The sequence below is a fragment of the Lissotriton vulgaris genome, chromosome 5 (assembly GCF_964263255.1).
Source record: "Lissotriton vulgaris chromosome 5, aLisVul1.2, whole genome shotgun sequence".
Lineage (NCBI taxonomy): Eukaryota > Metazoa > Chordata > Amphibia > Caudata > Salamandridae > Lissotriton > Lissotriton vulgaris.
Window position 1 is genome coordinate 301,794,396 of NC_141693.1, and position 14,605 is coordinate 301,809,000.

At 51.7% G+C, this 14,605-nt stretch overlaps 1 pseudogene across 1 annotated transcript; it reads right to left on the bottom strand.

The window, feature by feature from the left end:
• Window positions 1–2,747: 2,747 nt before the first annotated feature.
• On the bottom strand, window positions 2,748–5,091 carry LOC147710774 (uncharacterized; annotated as a pseudogene). The gene has a single exon (XR_015295581.1). The product of XR_015295581.1 is annotated as an uncharacterized LOC147710774 (transcript).
• Window positions 5,092–14,605: the final 9,514 nt, after the last annotated feature.

The following is a 14,605-nucleotide window of genomic DNA, read 5'->3' on the forward strand; positions in this document are numbered from 1 at the left end:
CTGTCAGGGGCTAGTGGTGGACAGAGAATGAGACCAGAGCACTGGTTGTCTATAGTTCAGCTTTTTATTAAGTTTTACTCTTAAGTAGGGATTTTGTAACAGTCCTTCCTTCTTGGGGTTGTTTCTGGTTGCAGGGAACGTCAGGGTTTGGTCCGATGTCCCGGTTCTTGTGGCCTCAGGGAAAAGAGAAAACAAACGGGTTTTACTGATCTGCTCTCAGTTTTAAGTGTAGTGCTACCTTCACCAAATTTTAGAAAAAGGGTGTGTGGTTTAGTGCAAGGGTCACCGCGGGGCCTCCCGCCTCCCCGACCTTGTTACCTCCCACCTCCCCAAACACCCCACCAGAATGCCCCTTTTAACAGCACTTGCCTTGGGCTGTGGCCCGACTCTCGGACCACAGCAGCAGGACCCGTGGCGTCTTCTCCCTTCAGCCCACCGGGTATGGAAGCAGTGTCGGGAACGTCGCTCAGTAGCACTCGCAGTGCACTCTCCCCTCTCCGAGTCTCCTCCAGGTGTTGCGCAGCCGCCTCCGCTCTCCCGCTCTCCACTCTTCGGATCTCCTCTGCCTCCGCTCTCACGCTCTCCGCTCTTCAGGTCTCCTCTGTCTCCGCTCTTACGCTCTCCGCTCTTCGGATCTCCTCTACCTCCGGGTGCTCCGCAGCCTCCTCTCCGACCTCGCACACCGTCCGTTCCATGCCTCTTCCTCCTATCCTTCCTGGTTCCGGCGGCTGACGAGACTCCTCCCCCTTCCGCTGTTCAACTGCTAGACCGCGGCTGTTGACTTCCTGGTTCTGTGTTCCTGGCAACCAGGAAGCGGTGTTTCTTTCTTCCTCGTCTGCTTCGGAGTGCTCCAGCCGCTCCTCCTCCCCACACATCCTCCCCCTCAAGAACGGACGGGGTGGCCATTCGGGGTACGGATGACGGGACAGGTAGTCAGCACAGATCTGTTTGGATCCAGGAACATGCAGGGTCTGAAACGAAAAGGGTTGCAATGACAGGAACCACCTGAGTATACGTTGGTTGGTGTCTTTATTCCGGGCAAGCCAAGTGAGGGGAGCATGATCAGTCAGCAAAGTGAATGAACGACCCAAAAGATAATACTGCAGGGCCTCCACCGCCCATTTGATGGCCAGACACTCTTTTTCAACAGTGGAGTAATGTACTTCTCTAGGGAACAACTTCCTGCTTATAAACAACACAGGTATCAGTTCACCCGTCTGATCGGGTTGTTGAAGAACCGCCCCTAGGCCAACTCCTGAGGCATCCGTCTGCAACACAAAATGTTTCTGAAAGTTTGGACACCGTAGGATTGGCGTAGAGCATATCACAGATTTAAGTTTCTGGAAGCTGGATTCGTGTTTTGGTTCCCATGTCCTGATGTGTGTAGGTCGATTGTTGGCTAACAGGTCAGTAAGGGGTTCTGCGAGAGTGGAAAAGTGTGGAATGAACCGCCTGTAATAGCCAATAAACCCAAGGAACGATCTGACATCCTTTTTCGTTTTGGGGCTAGGAATCGCTTTAATGGCTTCCACTTTACTCATCTGGGGTTTTAGATGGCCACCTTGAATGGTATATCCTAAGTAATGGATAGAATCAGTGGCCAACAAGGATTTCTTTGGATCAATTTTCAGGCTGGCATTCTGTATGGCTGTGAATACTTCAAAAAGATGTTGTAAGTGTTCCTCCCAGGATGTGCTAAATATCACAATGTCATCGAGATATGCGGCCGCATACTCTCGGTGGGGTTGGAGAAGGCGATCCATAAGCCTTTGAAATGTAGCGGGGGCCCCATGGAGGCCGAAGGGCAACACACGGAAATGGTAGAGTCCTGAAGGGGTTGAAAAGGCAGTTTTTTCTTTGGCTAGTGGGGATAAAGGGATCTGCCAATAACCCTTTGTTAAATCAAGAGTAGTCATGTACGTTGCAGCTTCTAGTTTTTCTAGCAACTCATCGACCCTTGGCATCGGGTATGTATCGAACTTGGTGACGCTATTCACTTGCCTAAAGTCGATACAAAAACGTAAACTTCCATCGGGCTTCGGTACTATCACGATGGGAGAGCACCAGTTGCTAGTGGAGGGTTCTATGATATTGGCCTCTAGCATGGCAGATACTTCCTTTTCTACGGCCTCCCTTCTAGCTTCGGGTATTCTATAGGGCTTCTGTTTAACAATGGTGTCGTTTAGGACGACGATGTTGTGTTGTACCATTGAAGTTAATCCGGGTTTGGAGGAAAAGAGACCAGGGAACTGTGCGAGAGTGGCCTCGAGTTGGATCTTTTGGGTTGGGCTTATAACCTCTCCTATGGGGACGTTCTCCGGGAAGGAAATGGCTGTGGGGATGATAGGAATGCCCAGGGGTGTCTGTGTGGTTACCAGTAAAGACGACTGTCCTGTCGCTACCTCTTCAGGGGGTTCTACCCAGCTTTTTAACAGATTAACATGGTATATTTGCTTCCCACCTGGATGTAAGGGTTGAAGCACGCTATACGTGACAGGGGTTACCTGCTTCTCTATAGTGAAGGGTCCTTGCCATTTGGACAACAATTTATTGTCGGACGAGGGAAGGAGTAGTAACACTTTATTCCCTGGTTGGAAGGTCCTTAACTGACTATGGCGGTCGTATAGACGTTTCTGGGACACTTGGGCGTCCTCCAAATGGTCATGAACCATCCCCCATATATGAGAAATGGAACTTCTCAAGTCAGCTGCATATTGGGGTAGAGGTTTGCCCTCCTCTTCTTCCTCCTAACACTGTTCTGCGGCCATATCTAGTAGGGTTCGGGGTCTCCGACCGAACAAAACCTCAAAGGGGGAAAACCCTGTAGACTTTTGTTCGTGAGTCCTTATGGCAAACAGTATAAGGGGCAATTGATGGTCCCAATTCCTTCCTGTGTCTGAGATGACCTTGCGGAGCATGTTCTTTATGGTCTTGTTGTACCGCTCCACAAGGCCATCTGTCTGAGGATGATAGGCTGAAGTCCGTATCTGCCTGACGCCCAGGATTTCACATATGTGTGTCATTAAGCGAGACATGAAGGGGGTCCCCTGGTCCGTGAGGATTTCCTCAGGGAAACCCACTCGGGAGAAGAGAGTGATCATAGCCCTGGCTATTACCGGAGTAGACACTGAAGACAAAGGAAAGGCTTCGGGGTATCTACTGGCATAATCAACAATCACCAGCAGATATTTATGGCCTCTTCCTGAGGGAGTTAGGGGTCCCACAATATCCATACCCACCCGTTTGAATGGTACGTCAATAATGGGGAGAGGGTGTAAGGGAGCCTTTTTGACAGCAGCGGGATTGGAGAACTGGCACCGAGGGCATGTAGCACAGTGTTTAGCCACATCTCTATAAACACCAGGCCAATAGAATCTGGTTAGAAGATAAGAAAGAGTTTGCTCTTTGCCGTAATGTCCTCCCCCAGTATAATTGTGGGCGAGCTCCAACACATGTCTACGGAATGCTAGCGGCACAAGGAGTTGGGTTGTTACCGTGTCACCCTTTCTGGTGGCTCTATACAATAAACCCCGTTGTACATAAAAATAGGGTCCTACCTTGTTGTTGTCCCGTTCTTGTACTCTTTCCCAGGCATGCAACAAGGTATTGTCATCCAACTGGGCTGACCGGAAGCTATGAGCAGGTCCCACCGTATCTGCAGGGGTCATAGAAAAAACAGATAACCGCCCTTTCAACTGGGAATACTCGGCTTTATCTTTTCTTTTTTCCTTTCGTGTCTTACGGTCTCTCCCTGCTATCCCTTCAACATCGCTGTTCCCAAAAGGGGCCTCCCTCCACCAATTTACGGAATCTTTCTTGGCTTCTTCAATATATTGATCGAACTTGGGGGGATCAGTGCCTATTATAACGGCCTCTGGCAGGGAGGGTATAACGCCCACTCGGCGCAATTGGGGGTCATTGGATACCTCCAGCAAGACCTCTGCCACCGGATATCCTTTGGTGTTACCATGAACACAGGTCACATAGACAGTCTCATCTTTTTGTAGCTGTTGGGGATGGACCAGCGAGGTGTCAACCACAGACACACGACAACCGGTATCCAATAGGGCTTGTTGTTTTTTCCCATTGAGGAATACTTCTCTTTTATACTGACAAGGTCCCTTGCCTATGACGTACACACGCCCTCTGGAATACCCTATCTCCATGGGTTCGGCCGGTTGGGCTCTATGGGGGCAGTTTCGGGCTATATGTCCCCACTCAGAACAGTGATAACACTGGGGACCCTGTGTACTGGACCCAGATCCGGGGTTGGCCGGCCTAAACGGAACGCGGGGAAGGAGGGGAACCCTGGGTTCTGGTCTGCTTTGGGGTCTGGGAATCAGGGGTCGAGGGCTGGGAACGGGTGCTTTACTAGGGCTTGTGCGGAATTCAGGCGACCTGTGATATGCACAGGCTAAGTCCACCGCTACAGTTGAGGTAAGGTTGGGATGTTGCCTAATCCAAGATCGAGTGGAAGGGGGTAAGGCATCCAGGAATTGTTCTAGGAAGACCTTTGCCATCAGATCTTCTATGGTTGTGTTAAGGGGAGTCAGCCACCTTATGCCTAAATCTTGAATCCGATAATACAGGGCTCGTGGATTATCTCCTGGGTTCCACCTTTCTTTCCTGAATTTGGCCCTATAGTACTCTTGGTCGCACCCAAGTCTCTTGAGGATAGCTTTCTTCACGTCCTCATATGATGTCCTGCCTGCTGGATTTGCTGCTTGGTACGCCGCCTGTAACTCGCCTGCAAGAAGAGGGGCTACATACTGGCTCCATCTCTCCTTTGGCCAAGACGCAGTTGTTGCTACACGTTCAAAATTAGTAAAAAAATTAGTCCGGATCCTCCCCGTCCTGGAATTTTTGTAGTACAGAACTGGGCACATTGGGATGGATGCGAGCAGTGGCTATAGCATCAGTAAGGCGCAGGATAGCCGTATCCTGTACCTGTTGGTTGGTAGTAAGAAGGGTGGCTTGTTCCTTTAAGGCCTCTTGCAGGGAATCCCTTTCTGTCTTGGCAGTTTGAAGCTGCTGTTCGAACACCAACTGAGTGATAATGTTTTCCACCGGGATAGGCACGGGCTGTGTCATGGCGTCACCTGTCTATCCCACTTCTGACACCAATTTTGTCAGGGGCTAGTGGTGGACAGAGAATGAGACCAGAGCACTGGTTGTCTATAGTTCAGTTTTTTATTAAGTTTTACTCTTAAGTAGGGATTTTGTAACAGTCCTTCCTTCTTGGGGTTGTTTCTGGTTGCAGGGAACGTCAGGGTTTGGTCCGATGTCCTGGTTCTTGTGGCCTCAGGGAAAAGAGAAAACAAACGGGTTTTACTGATCTGCTCTCAGTTTTAAGTGTAGTGCTACCTTCACCAAATTTTAGAAAAAGGGTGTGTGGTTTAGTGCAAGGGTCACCGCGGGGCCTCCCGCCTCCCCGACCTTGTTACCTCCCACCTCCCCAAACACCCCATCAGAATGCCCCTTTTAACAGCACTTGCCTTGGGCTGTGGCCCGACTCTCGGACCACAGCAGCAGGACCGTGGCGTCTTCTCCCTTCAGCCCACCAGGTATGGAAGCAGTGTCGGGAACGTCGCTCAGTAGCACTCGCAGTGCACTCTCCCCTCTCCGAGTCTCCTCCGGGTGTTCCGCAGCCGCCTCCGCTCTCCCGCTCTCCACTCTTCGGATCCCCTCTGCCTCCGCTCTCACGCTCTCCGCTCTTCGGGTCTCCTCTGTCTCCGCTCTCACGCTCTCCGCTCTTCGGATCTCCTCTACCTCCGGGTGCTCCGCAGCCTCCTCTCCGACTTGGCACACCGTCCGTTCCACGCCTCTTCCTCTTATCCTTCCTTGTTCCGGCGGCTGACGAGACTCCTCCCCCTTCCGCTGTTCCACTGCTAGACCGTGGCTGTTGACTTCCTGGTTCTGTGTTCCTGGCAACCAGGAAGCGGTGTTTCTTTCTTCCTCGTCTGCTTCGGAGTGCTCCAGCCGCTCCTCCTCCCCACACAGTCCAAACAGACCCTTATGGTGTCTGGTTGTAAGTCAACCTTATAGACAAGCTATCCTAGTGGTAGCATGGACTAAGCAGCCTTAAAGGCTAAAGTCAAGAGGTCGTGTTAAGCGAGCTGTTTTACCAATCACAATCCTATAATATCAAATGAAAGGACACCACACAAGTATATATTATAAAAATATATGAGTTTATTACTAAAATAATCCCCAGTACTCTTTATGAGCAAAGGGGCACAAGCGTTAAATCAAAAGCACAGTATAACATATGAAAGTTGCACAATTATGGATGAGGGCAGGTGGCCACTCAAACCATATATTAAGAAAGTGGTATAAGAGATACCAATCGAACAGTGGTTAGGCCTAGGGCCTAGGGAATCGCTGGGAGCAGTCGGGACAAGCAATGCTGAAGTCGGGAAAAGCCCGCGGGATTCGGGTGCAGCGCTTAAAGCACACGCATGCACCAATGCAAAGTCAATGGTGCGTAAAAGTTACACAAATAGAGTTTAAGGATACTTCCGCTGAACCTAGAAGGACAAAACTTTAGACGCAGACCCTAGAGGTATGTACAGGTGTGTGAACACCGGCGTTGCTGAGTTACCTCACCCACAGGAAGCGGGTGCATAAGGTTGAAGTGGCGTCGGGTTTCGTCACGCAGGTTGTTGGTGCTTGAAGCTGAAGATGCTGCAGGCGATGTGAAGGAGAAGTGTCCGGTGTGATCCAAGGATGGATCGGAGTCGTAAAGTACTTGAAAGCAGATGAGACAGAGTCTGGGTCACTCAGCAGTGACCAGGGTGGAACCAGGACGGAACCAGGCAATGTCGGGCGCAATCAGGTGGTTGTCAAGGAGCTTCTCTCCGCTGCCACGTGGGCTCTGGGGCATCTGCGATGTCCAGGAGCGGATCACGAACTGTCCCACGCAGGCTCTCACGGTCGGCGCTGTCGGCTTCAAGATCGGAGCAAACAACACTTGGCAAGAGCAATCCACGCGGGGTTGGAAGATTGCTTCTCACTCGGACCAGGAGGGTCAGAGCGGGTGCTCCTTTTCAGAGGAGTGGGTGCAAGTCTGGAGCAACCAGAATCACAAGTCATATTTTGGTTTTCGTCGGTACAGGGGCCACAAGCCAGCTGGCAAGTGACCGGGCCAACGCGTTGAGCCAAAGAAAGCAGAAGGACCCCACGCAGCACTCGTCGAGTGTAGAGGGATGAGCTTCGGTGCAAAAGTGGCTCAGGGCTGGGGCTTCTCAAACCCCGGTGTACAGCTTCGAGGGTCACTCGTGGGCTGCACAGTCAGCGTCTCGTGGCCTTTTCAAGATGGCGTGCCCCACTCTTCCGGTCGCCTCCACGGGTCTCAGCTCTGCAGGGACTGTGGATCGGGCTGTAAGAAGGCAGGCAAGCTTGATCTCGTCGATCTCTGTCGCTCGAGTTCCGGCGGGAACTGCAACAAAGCAGACGTCGAGGTGCTGGATGGTGCCTGTTTGCACAGGGTGGTCACTCCTTGACCACAAGGGAGATTCTTCAGTCTTCTACGTCGAGTAGGATGTCGAAGGGTCCAGAGTTTCGTTTCTTATGTTTCATCAGGATAATCTGAGTGCGTTGGCACTGCTCCCATTCTTATACCAATCTAGGGGGCTGGATTACCTGCTAGGTCCCCTCCTATGGGTGGGACCCAGGAAGGGGGTGGATACACCCCTTTCCCTTTGATCCAGGCCACGCTGCGACTGGGGCTGGTGTGCCCCAGAACCGGTTTGGCCGGATTATGCAAGGGGAAGCCTTGTGCTCCCCAGGCAGTGTCTGGTTTCTTTCAAACCTCCCTGCTACAATCCACTATCTCCTGTCTGGGGTGGTGTGACACCTCCCTGTGACAGGAAATCCTTTGTCCAGGCCTCCTTGGCTGAGTTTCGGTCAGCTGCAGGAGGTCAGACTTGTGTCTGTGGCAGAAGCATCCATTTTGTGGATCTGAGGCTCTTTTTAAAATCAACCGCGTTTCAGCAAAGTAACATGTGGTCTCCCTCTAGAGGGGTGGAATGCTACCCCCGTCGCCAGGACTGGCGAGGGGGAGTATTCCAAATTGTATGACACCTTACACAACATGTTTTGATAAAGCCAAACCAAAGTTAACATATAATCGCGAGGATTATAATGCACTTAATAGTATATGGTATGGCATTATCCCAGAACAGCTTAGGGAATTGGTCCCGACAGCTGCAGACAGGCTCAGCTCATGCTAGAGCACCATCTCACATACAACCAAGCACTCTGCCTCCAGGATTGTTAAGGCCTGCCATAGGAGTGACTGATAGGTATATATGTGTCCAGATAGGTTTAGATATAGGCATACTATATCTAAGCAAGGGGTGATTACACCACCTTGCCCCAGCTGAGTGATCAGCCAGTTGTGTCAATTTTAGATAGCCAGCCAGGGGTGGCAAAAGTTATGCTGCAGCCCCTGGTAGGCCTTGGATGCACCTATGCCCTGGGCACCTATAGTGCTCTGTACAGGGGCTGATAAGGTGACCCAAGCCAATCTAGTTATGCACCTAGGGTACATGGAATCCATTTTACAGAGAGAGCAGATAGCCTGGGGCCCTGATTAGCAGGGAACCAGGCCAACTAAGTCGAAAACCAGCTAAACACAAGGCAAAAAATATGGGGTAACCATAGTCAGGTAGCCACCTTCCTACAATCTTTCAGGCAGAGGATGTCTGTGCCCGGCCAGAACCAGTTGGGCCTTCTCTGGTGTGAAATCCTTGCAGGAGGTGGAGACAGCGTTTGTCAGAGGCAGACCAGGCCCTTTGAGGTGAAAGGAAATCTCCCCCCCTTTCCCCCATCGTAGCCCAGGTCTATTCAGCCCTTTCCTGACCTACCTAGACTATCTGGAGCCCCTCCAGCCTCCCAGCGTTCTGTCATTCAAAACCCAGAAAGGCAATCCACATTCCAGCAGAGGCACACGGGATGACTAAGCCAGAAAATACCCACTATCTAAAAGTGGTATTTTCAAACGCAGAATTTAAAAATCACCTTCCCTAAAAGATGTATCTTTAGATTATGAGTTCAGGCATACCAAATTTCCTGGTAGCCTTGCAATAGTGAAAAACGAAATTGGCTGTAATTCACTATTAGGACATGCCACACACACCAGGGCATGTCCTACCTTTCACATACACTGCACCCTGCCCACAGGGGTACCTTGGGCCTACCTTAGGGGTGCCTGACATGTAGGAAAAAAGGAAGGTTGGGGACTGGCAAGTGTGCGCACTGGCCAAGTCGACATGGCAGTTACAAACTGCGTGCAGACTCTGCAATGGCAGGTCTGAGGTACCTTTTCAGAGCTACTCATGTGGGTGGCATAATCAGTGTTGCAAGCCCACAAGTAGCATTTGATTCACAGGCTCTGGCACTTTCAGTGCACTTTACTAGGGACTAACAAGTAAATCAAATATCCGATCAGGGAAACACCAATCCATAGCACAAATTACACAGAGCACCTGCACTTTACCACTGATCAGCAGTGCGAAAAGTGCACAGAAACGTTAGGCCAGCAAAAACAGAGTCAAAACCGGGAGGTCAGAAAGCAAAAATGTCAGGGGAAACACGCCAAAAGATGCCAAGTCTAACACACGTCCCCTCCAGCTGAAAGTAGGGAGGACTACCCACACATCTAAGAGTTCTCTTCACTAAGGCGGAAGAACCTGGACAGGCCATCTGCGTTGGCGTGCTCTGTGCCAGGGAGGTGTTCCACCGTAAAGTCCATTCCCTGTAGGGAGTTGGACCACCTCAGCAGTTTTTGATTCGCCCCCCTCGTCTGCATTAACCATCTGAGGGGCCTGTGGTCTGTCTGAACTCAGAAGTGAGTCCCAAACAGGTATGGTCTCAGCTTCTTCAGTGCCAGACCACAGCGAAAGCCTTCCTTTCTATTGCACTCCACCTCTGCTCCCTGGGGAGTAGTCTCCTGCTAAGGAAGACTACCGGCTGGTCTAGGCCCTTTCCATTCAGCTGTCCGAGCACCGCTCCCACTCCATGCTCTGACTCGTCGGTCTGCACATCAAATTCTTTGGAGAAGTCGGGGGCCTTGAGCACGGGGTCCGTGCACATGGCGGCCTTCAGGGCATCAAATGCCGTCTGACAAAACTCCGTCCAGATCACCTTTTTTGGCTGCTTCTTGGAAGTCAGCTCAGTTAAGGGGGCAACAATAGTTCCATATCCCTTAACAAACCTCCTGTAGTCCTAAGAAGGCCCTCACCTCTGTCTGGGTCTTGGGGGGCTCCCAAGCCAGGATAGTGTCAATCTTGGGCTGCAGGGGCGCCACCTAGCCACCCCTTACCTGGTGTCCCAAGTACACCACCGAACCCTGCCCGATCTGGCACTTACTGGCCTTAATCATGAGGCCTGCCTTCTGCAGCGCCTTCAACACTTTCCCGAGGTACTGCAGGTGTTTGTCCCAACTGGAACTGAACACCGCAATGTCGTCCAGGTATGCGGCGCTCAATTCCTCCAGCCCGGCCAACACCTGGTTGACCAACCTCTGAAAGGTGGCAGGGGCATTCTTCAACCCAAAGGGCATCACACTTAACTGGTAATGTCCTTCCGATGTTGAGAATGCGGATCTTTCCTTGGCCCCCTCGGTTAGAGCAATCTACCAGTACCCCGACGTTAAATCAAACATACTAAGGAATTTGGCAGCTCCCAACCGATCGATGAGTTTATCAGCTCAGTGGATGGGGTGTGCGTACGTCCGAGTGACGCATTGAGCCCCCGGTAGTCCACATAGAACCGCAGTTCTGGTGTGGCACCGGGTGCTGTAGCCTTCGGGACCAAGGTACTGGCCCATGGACTGCTGGATGGCTCAACCACCCCTAACGCCAACATCTTCGAGACCTCATATTTTAAGCTGGCTTTGACCCGGTCAGCCAGCCTGTAAATCTTATGTTGCACAGGGATCTGTCACCCTGGTCCACATCGTGGGTACACCAGTGAGTACCGCCTGTGGACAAGGAGAACAACGGGGAAACTGCCCCAGCAACTGGCGGCACTTGCTCTGTTGCTCAGCGGTCAGGGTCGGGGAGAGGATCACACCATCCACCGACCCATCCCCCTCTTGGGCAGACAGGAGATCCGGGAGAGGCTCACTCACAGCTTCCTCCCCGTCATCCGGCGCCAAGTGCATGCTCACTTCGGACCTCTCATGGGGCTTGAGGCTATTCACGTGGAGGACCCTTAAAGGTTCCGGGGAGCCTGCAAATCCACCAGGTAGGTGACTTCAATTTTGCGCTCCACCACCTCAAAGGGCCCAGTCCACAAGGTTCCACTGAGGCCATAACCCACACTTTTTGTCCAGGTTGAAACTCAACCAGAGTGGCATTCTGGTCATACCACTTCTTCATTTCTTCCTGGCTGTCCTCGAGGTTCGTCTGAGAGAGTTTCCTGAAGTGGGCAGTTTGGTTTCAGAAGGCTAGCATGTAGCTAAACACGTCCTGGGGTTTTTTCCTGGGAGTTGCTTCCCAGCCTTCCTTCACCAAGCTTAGAGGTCCTCGCACGGGCAAAAGCTCAAAGAGACTGAACCCAAGAGACTTCTGGGGTACCTCCCGGTAGGCAAAGAAAAGGCATGGTAAGAGGACATCCCACTTACACCTCATGGGTTCGGTGAGACCCTTGATTATGCCCTTCAAGGTCTGGTTGTACCTTTCTACCAGACCGTTACCTTGGGGGTGGTAAGGGATGGTGAACTTGTAAGTACCACTACACTCCTTCCACAGGGATGTCATATACTTTGAATGAAGTTGGTCCCCCTGTCAGAAACCACCTCAGGAAAAGATCCCCATTAACGCCCAGCCCACCACTGTCGCCGCCGTTGTCATGAGAGGGATTGCCTCCGGGTACCAGATGGCATGGTCCACCAACACCAGGATGTACCTGTTGCCCATGGCTGTCTTGGAATCCAGTGGCCCCACAGTGTCAATCCCTACCCTTTAAAAGGGTGTTCCGACGACGGGGTATGATTGGAGAGGAGCTTTGACCTTCCTCCCACTCTTGCCACTTGCCTGGCAAGTTTGGCATGACCGACAATGCACATCCGACTGCCTTCGCATTTGAGGCCAGAAGTAGGTGACAAGTCTGTCAAAGGTCTTGTCCTGCCCCAAATGTCCAGCCAAAGGCACGTCGTGAGCCAGACCCAGTAGGAAGGTCCGGAAGCGCTGGGGTACCACCAGCACACAAGCTGACCCTAGTTCTGCATCCTTAGGCTAGCTGTACAGGAGATCATTCTCCCAGTAGATTCAATGGGACTGCGGCCTGCCGACGCAGACCCTCCAGAGAAGGGCACTCTTTCTGCTCCTGGCAGAACTCCTCTCTGGTGGGACCCTCTTCTTGCTGCCAATGGGTCAGCTCAAAGATGTCCCCCAGTTCGGCTACCTGTTCTCCTGTAGGGCCCGGGGCGTCCCCTTCAAGGTCCACCTCCTCCCAGGCTGTGGGAACTTCGGGGGCCGGTTTCCCGCACCCGCAGCCCTTTCTCTTGGCAGGGACCTGGGCCAATGTTTCAGGCTCCGGCTCCCTCTGATCACCCTCTCTGGCTGCCATGGACCGGGTGGACACGCATGCCCACTCTAGCAACCAAAGCATCTCCAAGTGGGACCTGTGCTCAACATCCTTCCACAAGGACTGTTCCAGTTTGTTACCGAGCAGACAATCGACAGGCATGGAACCGCTCACAACTACCCTCAAAGGACCTGAGACCCTGCGCCCACTCGAAGGGAACCTGCGCCACCAGACACTGGGGCTCGGAATTGTCGACTGCAATTACTTGGTTGATTGCCCCGGGAATGACCTGCCTCTCAGAGACCAGGTGACACCGGACTGAGGTCAAACTGGCTCCAGTATCCCTGAGAGCCACTACCCTTTTCCCATTGATGGTCACCCAGGTGCTGTATTTCTTTGTGTTAGGGGGCACCAGGGCCCATCTCACTATCCCCATGTAAGATGAGGGTCATTTTTGTGGGGTCCCAACTCTCCTGTGAGTACTCTTCCTCCTCCTCAAGCGCTACACTAGCCAACACCTTGGACTGCCCACTGGTGGCTGGCTGTGCCCCCTTGGAGTACCTGGGGTCCCCCTTCATGTGCCCCACCTGGTCACATGCAAAACATTTGCGGGGGCCGGTTGAAACCCCTTGTTTCTTATCTCCAGGGGGATGGGAGCCTTTACACTGGGTGTTATTTTGGGGCCCTTTAGAGAACTCATGTGTTACCGTCCCCCCCCCACTTTTCTGCTGGGGTCCCTGCCCACTTTTGGCTGAGTCTCCCCCAAACGCTCTCTTGTGGACCCTGGTGCTCACCCAGCAGTCCGCCTCCATAGGAAGCTTCCTGGGGTCAGTTAGCTTACTATCAACTAGGTGCTGGCGCAGATCTACAAAACATAGACTTGACAAGTGTTCCCACACAATTAAATTGTAGAGCCCCTATAATCTGTCAGATTACTGCCCTTCACCCAGCCATCCAACGACCCACAACACCTATTCATCCATTCCAGCCACCTGTTGGCATCGGACTTCTTCCAGGACCTAAACTGATCCCTGTACTTTTCAGGAGTGAGACCATACCTAGTGAGAAGGGCTTCCTTCATATCAGCATAGGAGAGGTCAGACCCCTTACCCAAAGTTGTCAAGAGTATCCCTGGCTTCCTCTGGAAACAGAGACCACAATCTTGCTCTCCAATTCTCCTCAGGGACCCCATTCATGTGTATCGCTGCCCTGTAACCCTGAAACCACCTCTGTATGTCATCCCCCTTCTTGAACTCTCTGTCCACATTCTTAGGGATGTGTATGATTCGGTCTGTCTGTCTTGAAAAGTTGCTGCCGCCTTCTGAGCTGGTTCTTTTCTCTCGATCCAGCTCCTTCATTCTGATTTCGTAATCTAATACCATTCTCTTCTCGTCCTTCTTAGTGAGGCCTCTGACTTGGACTTTTAGACAGTGTAGAGCTCCAACCTATCCTGCTCAAAGGCAATTTCCATGGATGCAACGGATGATGCTATTGATTCCGGCATGACGAAGTAGAACGCTCACCTGGCAAGATCACAAAAATCGCCCAAAAAGGAAACGGGCTAGTATGCGGTACATAATGGTCTGCGATATGGTAGTAGTGCACACCAATCACTGTAAGTCACGTGCAAATGCAAGTTCTATCCTCACCGCTGACCACCAATGTTAGAAATGGGATTTCTGATTTCTGGCTGGCTGAGACTTGCGCCAAAGCGAGGCTGAAACTCCCACTCTAGTCAGGATAAGGGAGTTACACTCCTAAAGTAACCCTTGCTCACCCCCGTGGTAGCTTGGCACGAGCAGCTAGGCTTATCTTAGAGGCAGTGTGTAAAGCATTTGCACATAACTAGGCTTTCCGGTTTTCAGTTTCTATTTTTGGTAAATTCTGGTGGGGTTTTTTTCAGTGTTTTCCAGTGATTTCAATACCTTAAAAAAACAGTGGTTACACATTTTCGTGCAATTAAAAACAACAGACACAGTGTTTTTCCGGTGTTTATGGAACCTTTTGCTTTTATTATTGCTTGCTTTCTGCAATGATAGTGAATGGCATATAGGCAGTGTACTTCAGTGTT